The sequence below is a fragment of the Symphalangus syndactylus genome, chromosome 4, assembly GCF_028878055.3.
Source record: "Symphalangus syndactylus isolate Jambi chromosome 4, NHGRI_mSymSyn1-v2.1_pri, whole genome shotgun sequence".
Classification (NCBI taxonomy): domain Eukaryota; kingdom Metazoa; phylum Chordata; class Mammalia; order Primates; family Hylobatidae; genus Symphalangus; species Symphalangus syndactylus.
This window is the reverse complement of record NC_072426.2, coordinates 53,754,060-53,766,881: the sequence shown is the minus strand read 5'-3', so window position 1 is coordinate 53,766,881 and position 12,822 is coordinate 53,754,060.

The following is a 12,822-nucleotide window of genomic DNA, read 5'->3' as shown; positions in this document are numbered from 1 at the left end:
GCAATACAAACATCTTGCAGACCTCACAGCAAAGAAACAAAGCCTTCTAAGCATCAACTGGTAAAACTCAGCATTAACATATTGCATTTGAGCAACTGCATAAGCAAAGACGAATTCTTTAGCAAGTTTCCAGAAAGTAGAAGTCGACATGACATCTTAACCTGAAATGAGAATTTTAAGGATGTGTTAAACATGGAGGCTGAGGCGGGCAGATCACTTGAGATCAGGAGTTCGAGACCAACCTGGCCAACATAGTGAAACCCTGTCTCTACAAAAAATTAGCCAGGTGTCGTGGCAGGCACCTGTAATCCCAGCATCCTGGGAGGCTAAGGCAGGAGAATCGCTTGAACTCAGGAGTCGGAGTTTGCAGTGAGCCAAGATCACACCACTGCACACCAGCCTGGGCAACAGAGCGAGACTTTATCTCGGAAAAAAAGAAAAAAAAAAGGACTTAAACATGATAGACACAGAAAAGGATCCAAAGGGCCAGAATTGCTTATTTGTACTTAAGGTTAGGAAATGGGGAAACATGGGACAAGACACATATGTCCGTGTAGTAAATTGTACACATAGCGATTTATAAATCATTATGAGGAATAAAGTACAAATTGCTCTCACTGAGAGCATGGGTAATATCATCTCAAACAAATCATTCATTGGGTGTTTAAAAAGTTTCTCCAAAACTAATTCAATGTCAATAGAATTGAATGACCTCTGTGTTTTGCCACCAAAATTATGGTGCTCAGAGTGGGCAACTCACAATAGACAGCATCCCTTGTAGGACTCTGTATACGTGAGTTTGAATTTTGTCTGAGTATACTATGTTATCTAATATTTACAAAAGATCATTAAAAACACCAGAAAATGAAATCTTTAAAATCTTTGTAATAATTTTTACACAATGAGAATGTAGAGATGAAACAATATGAGTTAACCTTAAAATTATTTAGTTAATTTGTTTTGGACTCCTGGGTCCAATATTTGACACACATCCCTCCCTTCTTTCCCCCCATTTCCTTTCCCTTTTCCTGCCAGTCTCCTGAAGCTCCACTGTTATTATATGCTGTAGAAAATATGTTACTCATGCAATTGCAATGCTTCTCAACTTTCAAGCTCAGTAGGGGGAAATGTGGAGGTGTTCAATTCTCCAGTTTTACACTTTTTTCCATGGGAAATCAAAGTTGAAATCTGAAAAGTAGCAACTTGCAGTAAAACATCATTTTTCTTTTCTCAATATGTCTCAGTGACATCAAGTTCAAATACTTTATTACAGATAATTCCAACCAATTTCAGTGTCCAATTTCTCAATAAAATATGAATGGGGGAAAGTCAATATCTTTGCAAATGTGATTTTAAATTTTGCCGTCAGATAGTCTGGCTCCATTTCCACTATCTTCAGTGGGATTTATATAAAAAAAAATAAATCTGAGAAGAGAATTTGACCCATGAAATGTAAAATGATTATAGAGCAGGAAGGGTAGGTAAAATATTTCTTATGTTCATGACTATATGGTAGCTGTGAACTTTTAAAAGGGAAGACATTACAAAACTTAGAATTAGTAAGATTCAATTAAAAATAAGTTGTTAATTTATCTAACTTTGGAGACTTTTAGCTTATTTTAAAGAATATACCTAATAAAGAATGCTCTATTTATTCCAAAATATTTATTCATACCAACATCATTTTTTTCCAAAGGATAAATATTTTCTAGCCCAATACTATTTCATATGACATTTAATTCTAATGTAAAATGGGAAAATGCTCCAAGTACTGCCTAAGGTATAGTATAAAAGACACATTGGATCCATGGAATATATTTAGCTGCAAGCAAAAGATCCTAGCACTGTTTCTAAGAAAAATAGAGACAAATGATGAGATAATTAAAGAGGAAAAACTAACTTTAATTTTTTTACTAAATTCGTGAGTCAAAAGTTTATTTTAGACCTTTAGAGACATAACCTCAATATGTTTAATTATTCTGATTTTCCTACTCTAGAAACAGTTCTGCCAGCATCTGTGCTTGAAATACGGACCCCCTGTTTACCAATTGCCTTTGATTTAGATTCATTCCATTCTTGTTTTGCCTCTGCCCATATGGCTAGCACTAATTATAGTTTAGACCCTAAAGCCCCACATCTATTACAATATTTATATTTCCCTACTCTAGCATCTTTTTGCTTGAATGCACTGTCAGCATCACTGCTAGATTAATAGTTCTAAAATATTCTCTTGACAATCCTTTTTTCTAGCAACTTGAGTAAGTCCACATACCTACTAGGTATTCCCCAATCCTTATTCTGAAGTCAAAATGCTGTTCACGGTCCAGTTCCATCCTACTCCTCCGACCCTAACTCCTATCATTCTTTTAGAATCCCTCATTCAATCAAACTCATTTGTTCTCTCTTCCCTCATCATACCTGGCTCAATGTCATACTTACATTTTACCCATTGCCTGAAATGTCTTCTCTATTGTTTTCTTCCTATTTAACTGATACTATCCTCCATAGTATCATATATGCTTCATCTTTTCCATGAAACTATTTCTGGCTACCATCATTGGAAGTGATCTCTCTTGCTTTTATATATCCATAGTTTCTGTTGTCTGTTCATTCTTTTGGCACCTAACCATCACTATCTTATTATACTTTGTTACATATTGAAAGAGGAACAGAGCACATAGCTTAAAAGGAAATGATAATCAGATTTGTGTGAGTCATCTGATTAGCCATACTGAAACAGTAAAGCAATGAAGCAAAATCTTAAAACTGATAGCCAATAAAGGAAAAGAAAACTGAACCTAGAATTTTATATCCAACCAAACTATCATGCACACCCAAAATCATACAATGACATTTTCAAATATACATGGATTCACAATATTTATTACTCAAAAACTCTCTGAAAGAAACCAAAAGATGAAAACGAGCAAAAAGAAAAATAAAACTAGGTTGAAGCAATGGTATAATGAACAATGATAACCAAAACAATAAGTAAATTTACATAATTATGGGTTGCAAAACTTCAAATATTTTCAAATATCTTTTAATATGTCACTCTTGACCCTTAATTCTAGACATTATTGACATGGAAAGTGAGAGGTATAGGTCTGTTTGGAAGATGTAAAGGGAAGCAGAGGTGCATAAAAGATGTTGATATTTGGGAGCTTCATTCGATCCACTGACTTTAGAACTTGCCAGAGAAAAAGTTTAGGTGCATATGTTAAAATTTTTAGGATACAATGAAGAAGTAGAAAAGGGAAAAAAATAGGTAAGGAAAGAGAATAATAAAAATAAAATACAAAATAAAAGAAAAAGTCAAAACATAGAAATAATCACAATCCATGCAGCTGGTTTTTGAATAATCTATATGAAATAGAAGCAACCTAGATGTTCGTCAAAGGATGAATGGTAAACTCAATGTGGTGTATACATACCTTAAAAAGAAAGAAAATCCTGTCACATGGTAAAACATGGATGAACCTTGAGGACATTATGCTAAGTGAAATAAGCCAGTCACAAAAAGACAAATACTGTATGATTCTACTTACATGAGGTATGTAAAGTAGTGAAATTCCTAGAAAAAATGTAGAATTGTGGTTATCTTCAGCTGAAGGGAGAGGAAAATGTGGAGTTATTTTTTAATGGATATAGAGTTTAATCTTGCAAGATGAAAAAGTTCTAGAGGTCTGTTGCACAACAATATAAATATACTCAGCACTACTTAACTGCACACTTAAAAATGGCTAAGATGGTAAATTTTATATTATATATTATTTACTATAATTATAAACTTTTGAATTATTTAAAACAATCTATAAAAGACAGAGTCACTGATTGAGTTTTAAAAATGAAGGACAAAGCACAGCCTTGTAAAGCACAAGTATTGAAACAGAGTTTGTGTTGCAAGGGCCTAAGAGCTAAACTGGCAAGACTGTATATTAATCTTAAAACAAAAAACAATAACCTGAAATTATATCACACAGACTGAACATATTGAACAGAGCAATAAAACTGAAAATCAATAGTAATCAAATGTTTAGAGCTTATCAAAAAAAGAGAAAACAATACAAAACAAAACCTGCAGGGTAGATGCAAAGTGATAATTAGTTGGAATGGTATACAGCCTTGACTATTAATTTTAAAAAGGTATTGAAATAAATGAACTATATCTTGTAATCAGGAGGCAAGAAAGGGAAAAACAAAAATTAACTCAAAATATGAGGAAGAACACAATAAAAGTATAAAGTAAGAAAACAGAAAACAAAAAAAATGAATACAATTGATTATAATAATAGATGGTACCTGAAAAAAATCTAATAAAATAGACAAATTTAGGGCAATTACATGTAATTAAAATGTGAACATACAACTATTAGTAATAAGGTAAGTAAAGGGGGGATATTACTAATTCAAAAAGGTTTGCAAAGTTATGAGATTTTAATTGGTACTATCAGTAATTTTCTACCAATGAATTTGGACATGTCATCTACATAATTGGATAACTTCTCCAGGATGACATAAATTATCAAAACTTGTCCAGGAAGTAGTAGAAAACCACCCAACAGAACAACAATAAAGTTCAATAGGTCATTAAAAACGTATCTATACAGAAGTTGTCAGACTCAAGACAGATTTAAGATAAGGGAGCAGGTAGTCCCCTTTTTATGTAAATACATCAGAATTTAGAAAAATATTAAATCTAATCATCTATTCTCACAGCCTTCAATATCTTGATAACACAAATGGACAATAACACTACAAGAAAAAAATACAATTCAATTTCACTTTTGAACATGAATACAACAGTATCCTAAATAATACATTAATATGTTAGCAAATGGAATCCAACAAGATATTAAAAGAAAATGCATGGCCAGGTGTGGTGGCTCACGACTGTAATCCCAGCATTTGGGAGGCTGAGGCAAGTGGTTTGCCTGAGTGCAGAAGTTGGAGACCAGCCTGGGCAACTTTGTGAGACCCTCTTCTCTACAAAAATGCAAAAATTAGTCGGGCATGGTGTCGTGTGTCTGTAGTCCCAGCGACTCGAAAAGCTGAGGTGGGAGAATTACTTGCGCCCAGGAGGCAGAGGTTGCAGTGATCACACAACTGTGCTCCAGCCTGGGTGACAGAGCTAGACCCTGCCCCCTCCCCCCAAAAAAGAAAAAAAATGCATAATAATATGACATATTTAAAATAGGCTACAAGGGTAATTCAGTATTAGAAAACCCATCATTTTAATTCCCTGCATTAACAACTTTTTATCTAAATAGATGCCCCCAATTTTCCAAATAAAAGTCAATACCCACTAATCTTTATATACATAGTAGCCCCTCCTCATCTGTGGGTTCACTTTCTGCAGTTTTTGTTACATGCAGTCAACCAAGGTCCAAAGATATTAAATTAAAAATTCCAGAAGTAAATAATTTATAACTTTCCAAGTGTGTGCATGCCTTTCTGGTAATGTGATGAAATCAGATGCCATCCTGCTCTACCCAGCCAGGTGTGAATCATTCCTTTGTTCAGCAGATCCACACTGTATATTGTGCTCCCCACCATCAGTCACTTAGTAGTCATCTTGGTTATCAGATCCAGTGGCAAGTGCTTGTGTTCAAACACCCTTATTTTCCTTAGTAATGGCCCCAAGATGCAAGAGCAGTGATGCTAGCTTATTGTTATAATTGTTTTATTTTATTCTTAGTTGTTGTTAGTGTTTTACGGTGCCTAATTTATGAATTAAACTTTATCATAGATATGTATGTGTGTGTATGTGTGTGTATGCCCATGTGTAAGTGTGTATAAACAAATTAGAACTCAAAGGAAAATTCTTAATCTGAAAATGAGTATAAGCAGGAAATCTAAAGCAGAGATCATACCTGAGGGTCACACGTTAGCATAATTATTAAGAGCTCAATTTCGAAGCCTAACTGCCTGAATTGGAATCTGGCAACTCCACCTCTTAGCTGTTGGATTTGTGTCTCTGGCATCAGGGAGTGAGGAAGTGGATATACTCTGCTTCCTTTGCCTCCCATATCTTTCTTTACTTGAAATTCTCTCTCTAACTCTTAATACTAGCTCATATTAGCCTCTTTCCAGGTAGAAAGTGCAGCAAAGAGGCATAAGAGATTCTCCTCATGTAACTGATCTGATTTGAGGTTGGTTTTCAGAAGGACTGATTCAGCTTTACCTCGGCTGCCTCCGTTACAAATGAACCCCTCTCACCCCAAGAGTGTTAGCCTTACTCCATGTAGCACTCATATGGGGTTCACCTGCCAACAGGATTTCCAGGTTGGGTGTACCATCCCTTGGCTTAGGGGCTACCTGGGCAGTCTCATGGCCTTGGTCTCCCTCTGCTGTTCTCCATGCTCTGCCCATAGGGAACCACTAGAGTTCTCTTCCAGATATTGACAGACTCACAGGAAAATAGGGCATTGGTGTGGCCCTTCCTTATTGAACCTTTGGAGCAATACATACTACACTCTTCTCCCTTCATGACCAGCAAGGAAGATGCTATCTCTTCTTCAGTCTTGAGACCAAAAAAAAAAAAAAAACAAAAACAACCCTTAAATATAAATTTCACTGAACACATCTCTTTCACTGCCCCCAGTGTTTAAGATTGAGAACAAAATTCTGTACTTCTAAACATATAGAACACTTTCTAGCAGGTACGATCTCCTTCCAAATTCTCTGTCATATATCTCATTGGTAAAGGCTGTCAGAGCAGGTTAGCCCCACTTGTACCTGAGGTCAGACCAGGAATCTAATGGCAAGAGGCAGGCCCTCTTTAAACTCCACCTTAGAAAAATTGGTAACTTTGTTCTCAACAGAGATCTGTTTCCACCTTTACTCTTGCACTATTTGGTAACCTCAAGGGACAGGAAAAGATTTCATTCAGTAGTTCACACTTTAATAAAACTTTACAGTTGATAAAAAATGAAAATTTTAAAATTACTAGGAGAAAATGTAGAAGACTATGTTCACAACTATGGAGTGGAGAAAACTTTCTTGAGGAATAAAATTTTTTTAACATAAAAACTTGATACAGGGCACTGCCTTATAATCCAGCACTTTGGGAGGCTGAGGCAGGCAGGTCACTTGAGGTCAGGAGTTCAAGATCAGCCTGGCCAACATTGCGAAACCCCATCTCTACTAAAAATACAAAAATTAGCCAGGTGTGTTGTGTGCCCCTGTAATCTCAGCTACTCAGAAGCCTGAGGTAGGAGAATCACTTGAACCTGGGAGGGAGAGGTTGCAGTGAATTGAAATCACGCCACTGCACTCCAGCCTGGGTGACAAGAGCAAAAGTCAACCTCAAAAAACAAAACAAAAAAAAACTTGATATGGGAAAGCACAACAAAATATAAAATTCTGAATGGTTCAAGAGATCATTAAAATGATGAAGGACAAGCTACGGAGTAAGAACAATTTTTGTAATATATGTAACAAACAACATATCAATAAGAAAAGACAAATACCTGAAAGACAAATGGACAAAAATGAAAAAGTAATAAATAGAAGTAAACATATAAATGACCACTGAAAAGATTATTAACTTCTATGGTAATCAGGGAAAGACAAATGGAAGTAACAGTGAGAAAACTTTTTTGATCCTATCAGGCAAAAAAAAAAAAATGTAAAGGCTGAACAAAGCCACAAATGTTGGTGAGACGTGGCAAAATGGGCACTACTACATGCCGTTCATACAAGTAAAAACTGGGAGGCCCACTTTGGGGAGAAATTGAGCAGCATCTTTTAAAACCTAAAAATGTACATACACTTTGACCCAGCAGTTCTACATGGAATCTTCTACTCTTACAGAAAAACTAACACATACTCAAGGAGAATTCTTGAGTCACAATATTCATGTAATTGAAATCACAACTTCCTCCCATATAGGAATAGAAAAACAAAATATGATAAAATCACAGATGGATAGAATAGGCAAAATGAGAACAAAATACTGTACTGGATTATAGTACAGCATTAGGTGCTCCACAGAGGGCCAGTTTCCTTCTTTTTCCATTCAATAAAAATAGAGCATGCTCAATAGTGTTTGAAGCCTTTTTATGAGGGTATGCCTAATTTATGGGTTCATAGTCTACTTTCAGTCTATCTGAGAAACACTTGACAAAGAGGATGGAGGAGAACCCAAAACCTAAATTCAAGCATAATTCATTAACCTGTATGTTATGATTTCTCTTTAAAACTCATCTGACAGTTTTAAAATACTTTGTTTTCCAGTCAAAGGAACTGAAGCACTATTATACTAATTATCTTAGGAAACTGGAGAAAAGAACCAAAGTTCTTTGAAAAGACATTTTTGCCTCTTTGACAAATATTTCAAGGTACAGTAAAATTAAATATCTCATTGTAAAAAGATAAAGTGCCCCCAATTGGGGTATTACTTTCTGAATAATCCTGTAGATATTCCAGTTTGAGTACCAAACGGTAACTCACTCTTGGAGGTTTGTTAGAATCGTAAACTGCCAGAGTACAGTTTTATGAAGGAGAGAAGGACCTCAGACTGAACTCGCCCTATTAAACAGATTAAATTCTAGCTGTGAATTCAGGCTAGGGCCGTGCATTATTGTTTTACTACAGAATAAACATAAATTTACCAATGCAGTGAAGTTTGCAGCTGGTGAAAGTCCATCATTTTCCCAATGGAAACGTTTATTTATTTAACTCTGATTATAAAGTTAAAAAAAAGAATCTAATGCATCTAAGGCAGAAGAATGAGGAAAGAAAACATCTGTAACTTAGAGACAAACATTTGGGACTAAATTTATTCTCAGTTATTTGTGAACTATTTTAATTTGAGTTTGACGGTAGTACTTAAGGTGCATAATTCCACAGGTTAATAAAACAGACCTTAAAAACACAATGTACCTATCAGTGTACAAGTTGCAGTAAAGATAATATTCCTAGAAAAATATATGGCCTTATGAACTGTACCTAACATATGTTTAAATGCAATTATTGATGCAAGATGAAAAGTGTTGGTTTAAATTGACCCACATATTTTATTTTATTTTGAGGTAGAATCTCGCTTTGTCACACTAGCTGGAGTGCAGTGATGTGATCTCAGCTCACCGCAGCCTCTGCCTCCTGGGTTCAAGCAATTATCTTGCCTCAGACTCTTGAATGTCCGGGATTATAGGCACCCGCCACCACACCCGGCTAATTTTTGTATTTTTAGTAGAGACAGGGTTTCACCATGTTGGCCAGGCTGGTCTCGAACTCCTGACCTCAAGTGATCCTCCCACCTCAGCCCCGCAATGTGCTGGGATTACAGGCATGAGCCACAGGGCCCAGCAGACACCCACATATTTTCTTTTAAAAAATTGTGGAAAGATTTCTGGCAAGATGGCTGAATAGGAACAGCTCCAGACTGTAGCTCCCAGTGAGACTGACGCAGAAGGTGGGTGATTTCTGCATCTCCAACTGAGTTACCCGGTTCATCTCATTGGGACTGGTTGGACAGTGAATGCAGCCCATGGAGGATGAGCCAAAGCAGGGTGGGGCATTGCCTCACTAGGAAAGTGCCAGGGGTCAGGGAACTCCCTCCCTCCCCTTGCCAAGGGAAGCCTTGAGGGTCTGTGTTGTAAGGAACAGTGCACTCCAGCCCAGATACTGCACTTTTCTCACAGTCTTCGCAACCATAGACCAGGAGATACCTTCAATCTCATCACCAGGGCCCTCAGTTTCAAGCACAAAACTGAGCAGCTGTTTGAGCAGACATCTAGCAAGCTGCAGGAGTTTTTTTTCATACCCCTGTGGCACCTGGAATTCCAGTGAGACAAAATAGTTTACTCCCCTGGAAAGGGGGCTGAAGCCAGGGAGCCAAGTGATCTGGCTCAGTGGGTCCCACCCCCACAGAGCCCAGGAAGCTAAGATCCACTGGCTTGAAATGATCACTGCCAGCACAGCAGTTTGAAGTCGACCTGGGACACTCAAGCTTGGTGGCGGGGAGGGGCATCAGCCATTGCTGAGGCTTGAGTAGGCAGTTTTACCCTCACAGTGTAAACAAAGCCACCCCACCTGCAAGTTAGAAATGGGCGGACCCCACTGCAACTGAGCAAGGCCACTATGGCCAGACTGCCTCTAGATTCCTCCTCTCTGGGTAGGGCATCTCTGAAAAAAAAAAGGCAGCAGCCACGGTCAGGCGCTTATATATAAAACCCCCATCTCCCTGGGACAGAGCACCTGAGGGAAGTGGGGGCTGTGGGTGCAGCTTCAGTAGACTTAAACATCTCTGCCTGATGGCTTTGAAGAAAGCAGCAGATCTCTCAGCACAACGTTTGAGCTCTGCTAAGGGTCAGACTACCTCCTCAAGTGGGCCCCTGACCCCCGGGCATCCTGATTAGGAGACATCTAGCAGGGGTCAATAGACACCTCATGAAGGAGAGCTCCGGCTGTTATCTGGCGGGTCCGCCTCTGGGATGAAGCCTCCAGAGGAAAAAACAGGCAGCAATCTCTCCTGTTCTGCAGCCTCTGCTGGTGATACCCAGGCAAAAAGGGTCTGGAGTGGAACTCCAGCAAACTCCAGCAGACCTGCAGCAGAGCGGCCTGACTGTGAGAAGGAAAACTAACAAACAGAAAAGAATGGCCATCATTAAAAAGTCAGGGAACAACAGGTGCTGAAGAGGATGTGGAGAAATAGGAACACTTTTACACTGTTGGTGGGACTGTAAACTAGTTCAACCATTATGGAAGTCAGTGTGGCGATTCCTCAGGGATCTAGAACTAGAAATACCATTTGACCCAGCCATCCCATTACTGGGTATATACCCAAAGGACTATAAATCATGCTGCTATAAAGACACATGCACACGTATGTTTATTGCGGCATATTCACAATAGCAAAGAATTGGAACCAACCCAAATGTCCAACAACGATAGACTGGATTAAGAAAATGTGGCACATATACACCATGGAATACTATGCAGCCATAAAAAATGATGAGTTCACGTCCTTTGTAGGGACATGGATGAAACTGGAAAACGTCATTCTCAGTAAACTATCACAAGGACAAAAAACCAAACACCGCATGTTCTCACTCATAGGTGGGAATTGAACAAAGAGAACTCATGGACACAGGAAGGGGAACATCACACTCCGGGGACTGTTGTGGGGTAGGGGGAGGGGGGAGGGACAGTATTAGGAGATATACCTAATGCTAAATGACGAGTTAATGGGTGCAGCAAAACAACATGGCACATGGATACATATGTAACAAACCTGCACATTGTGCACATGTACCCTAAAACTTAAAGTATAATAATAATAAAATTAAAAAAGAAACAGTAGATTAAAAGAAAAAAAAAGAAGCAGTTATAGAGAGGTTATGACTCCAATCATATTAATGCATGAATCTTTTAAATATTATTAATATTTGTATTTATAAATACTCTTTGTAATAGTTTAATTGAAGAATGATGGATTGAATGAGTACTTATTTGTCCAGTAAAGATTGATAAAACAGATGAGTTCATCTTTGCAATTAATTTTCTCCAACATTCTTACACTTGAATACATGGAAGCTGTATTTTCTCATGTTCTGGGAAGTTTGTTGAATGTCATCAAATGTGGAAGCCATGGACAGTTTTGGGAGGCTTGTGCTTTCCAGAGGACATAAATCCGAGTTGGTATACTGGGTGATGAGGGCTCTAAGTAGAACCTTTAGGGTAGATGTTTACCGCAAACCCATTAAGTACTGTATTTACTGAAATTGCTTCCTAATGCCTAGAGGGAAAATGTGGAAGAACTTAGTTTTAAAGAGACAAGAATTCCTGTAAATCTGGTTTAAGTTACTTGATCTGGTGAATAATCTTCTTCTAAAAGACCAGGCCAGGTATGGCGCCTCATGCCTGTAATTCCAGCACTTTGGGAGGCCAAGGCTGGAGGATTACTTCAGCCGAGTAGTTCAAGACCACCTTGGATAATGTAGTGAGACTCCATCTCTACAAAAAAAAAAAAAAAAAAAAAATCGCCATTTTTAACATTATCAAGTAATACTTATTACATTGAAGTAAATGTAGAAAAAAACAAAGCTATAAAAAATGATTCTCTACAGCATACCACTTCATCTGGAGATGAGCAATTTCTCTAGCTCAACAGTAAGAAATAGTTGACTTTTGTCAACTCTTCGACAGTATTTTTCCAGAAATAAGATTTTCTGGAGAAAAGTGTTTTTTTTTGTTTCTCCAGAAAGAGGTGCTGCAATTTTGTGTTTTAAAACTTTTAATAATAAAAAAGGTTTGAGGATAAGAAAACAAAGAAAAAATTATTAGTAGCTTTACATATAATCAATATAATTAGCAATCACTAGATAATTGTCTCTTTACCAATGAAGAATAGAAGTGAATTTTGAAACCATTACACATTATACATATTGCAGTTTTAATTAGCAATGAAAATCAGCCTCAGAGTTAAGTATACCATTAACCATGAACTTAGAAAGATATTGATGGTCATTCTTAAAAGTCTAGTTGACAATTTTCGTGGGTACTTTCATTTGTATAATTTAATATTGAAATAAAACATTTATTATAATTAAACTATTTGAATAAAAATTTTTGCAATGTGCCAGGTGCAGTAGCTCACGCCCGTAATCCCAGAACTTTGGGAGGCCGAGGCAGGCAGATCACGAGGTCAGGAGATAAGACCACCCTGGCTAACATGGTGAAACCCCATATCTACTAAAAATACAAAAAAATTAGCCAGGAATGGTGGAGGGTGCCTGTAGTCCCATCTACTTGGGAGGCTGAGGCAGGAGAATGGTGTGAACCCGGAAGGCGGAGCTTGCAGGTAGTGGAGATCGC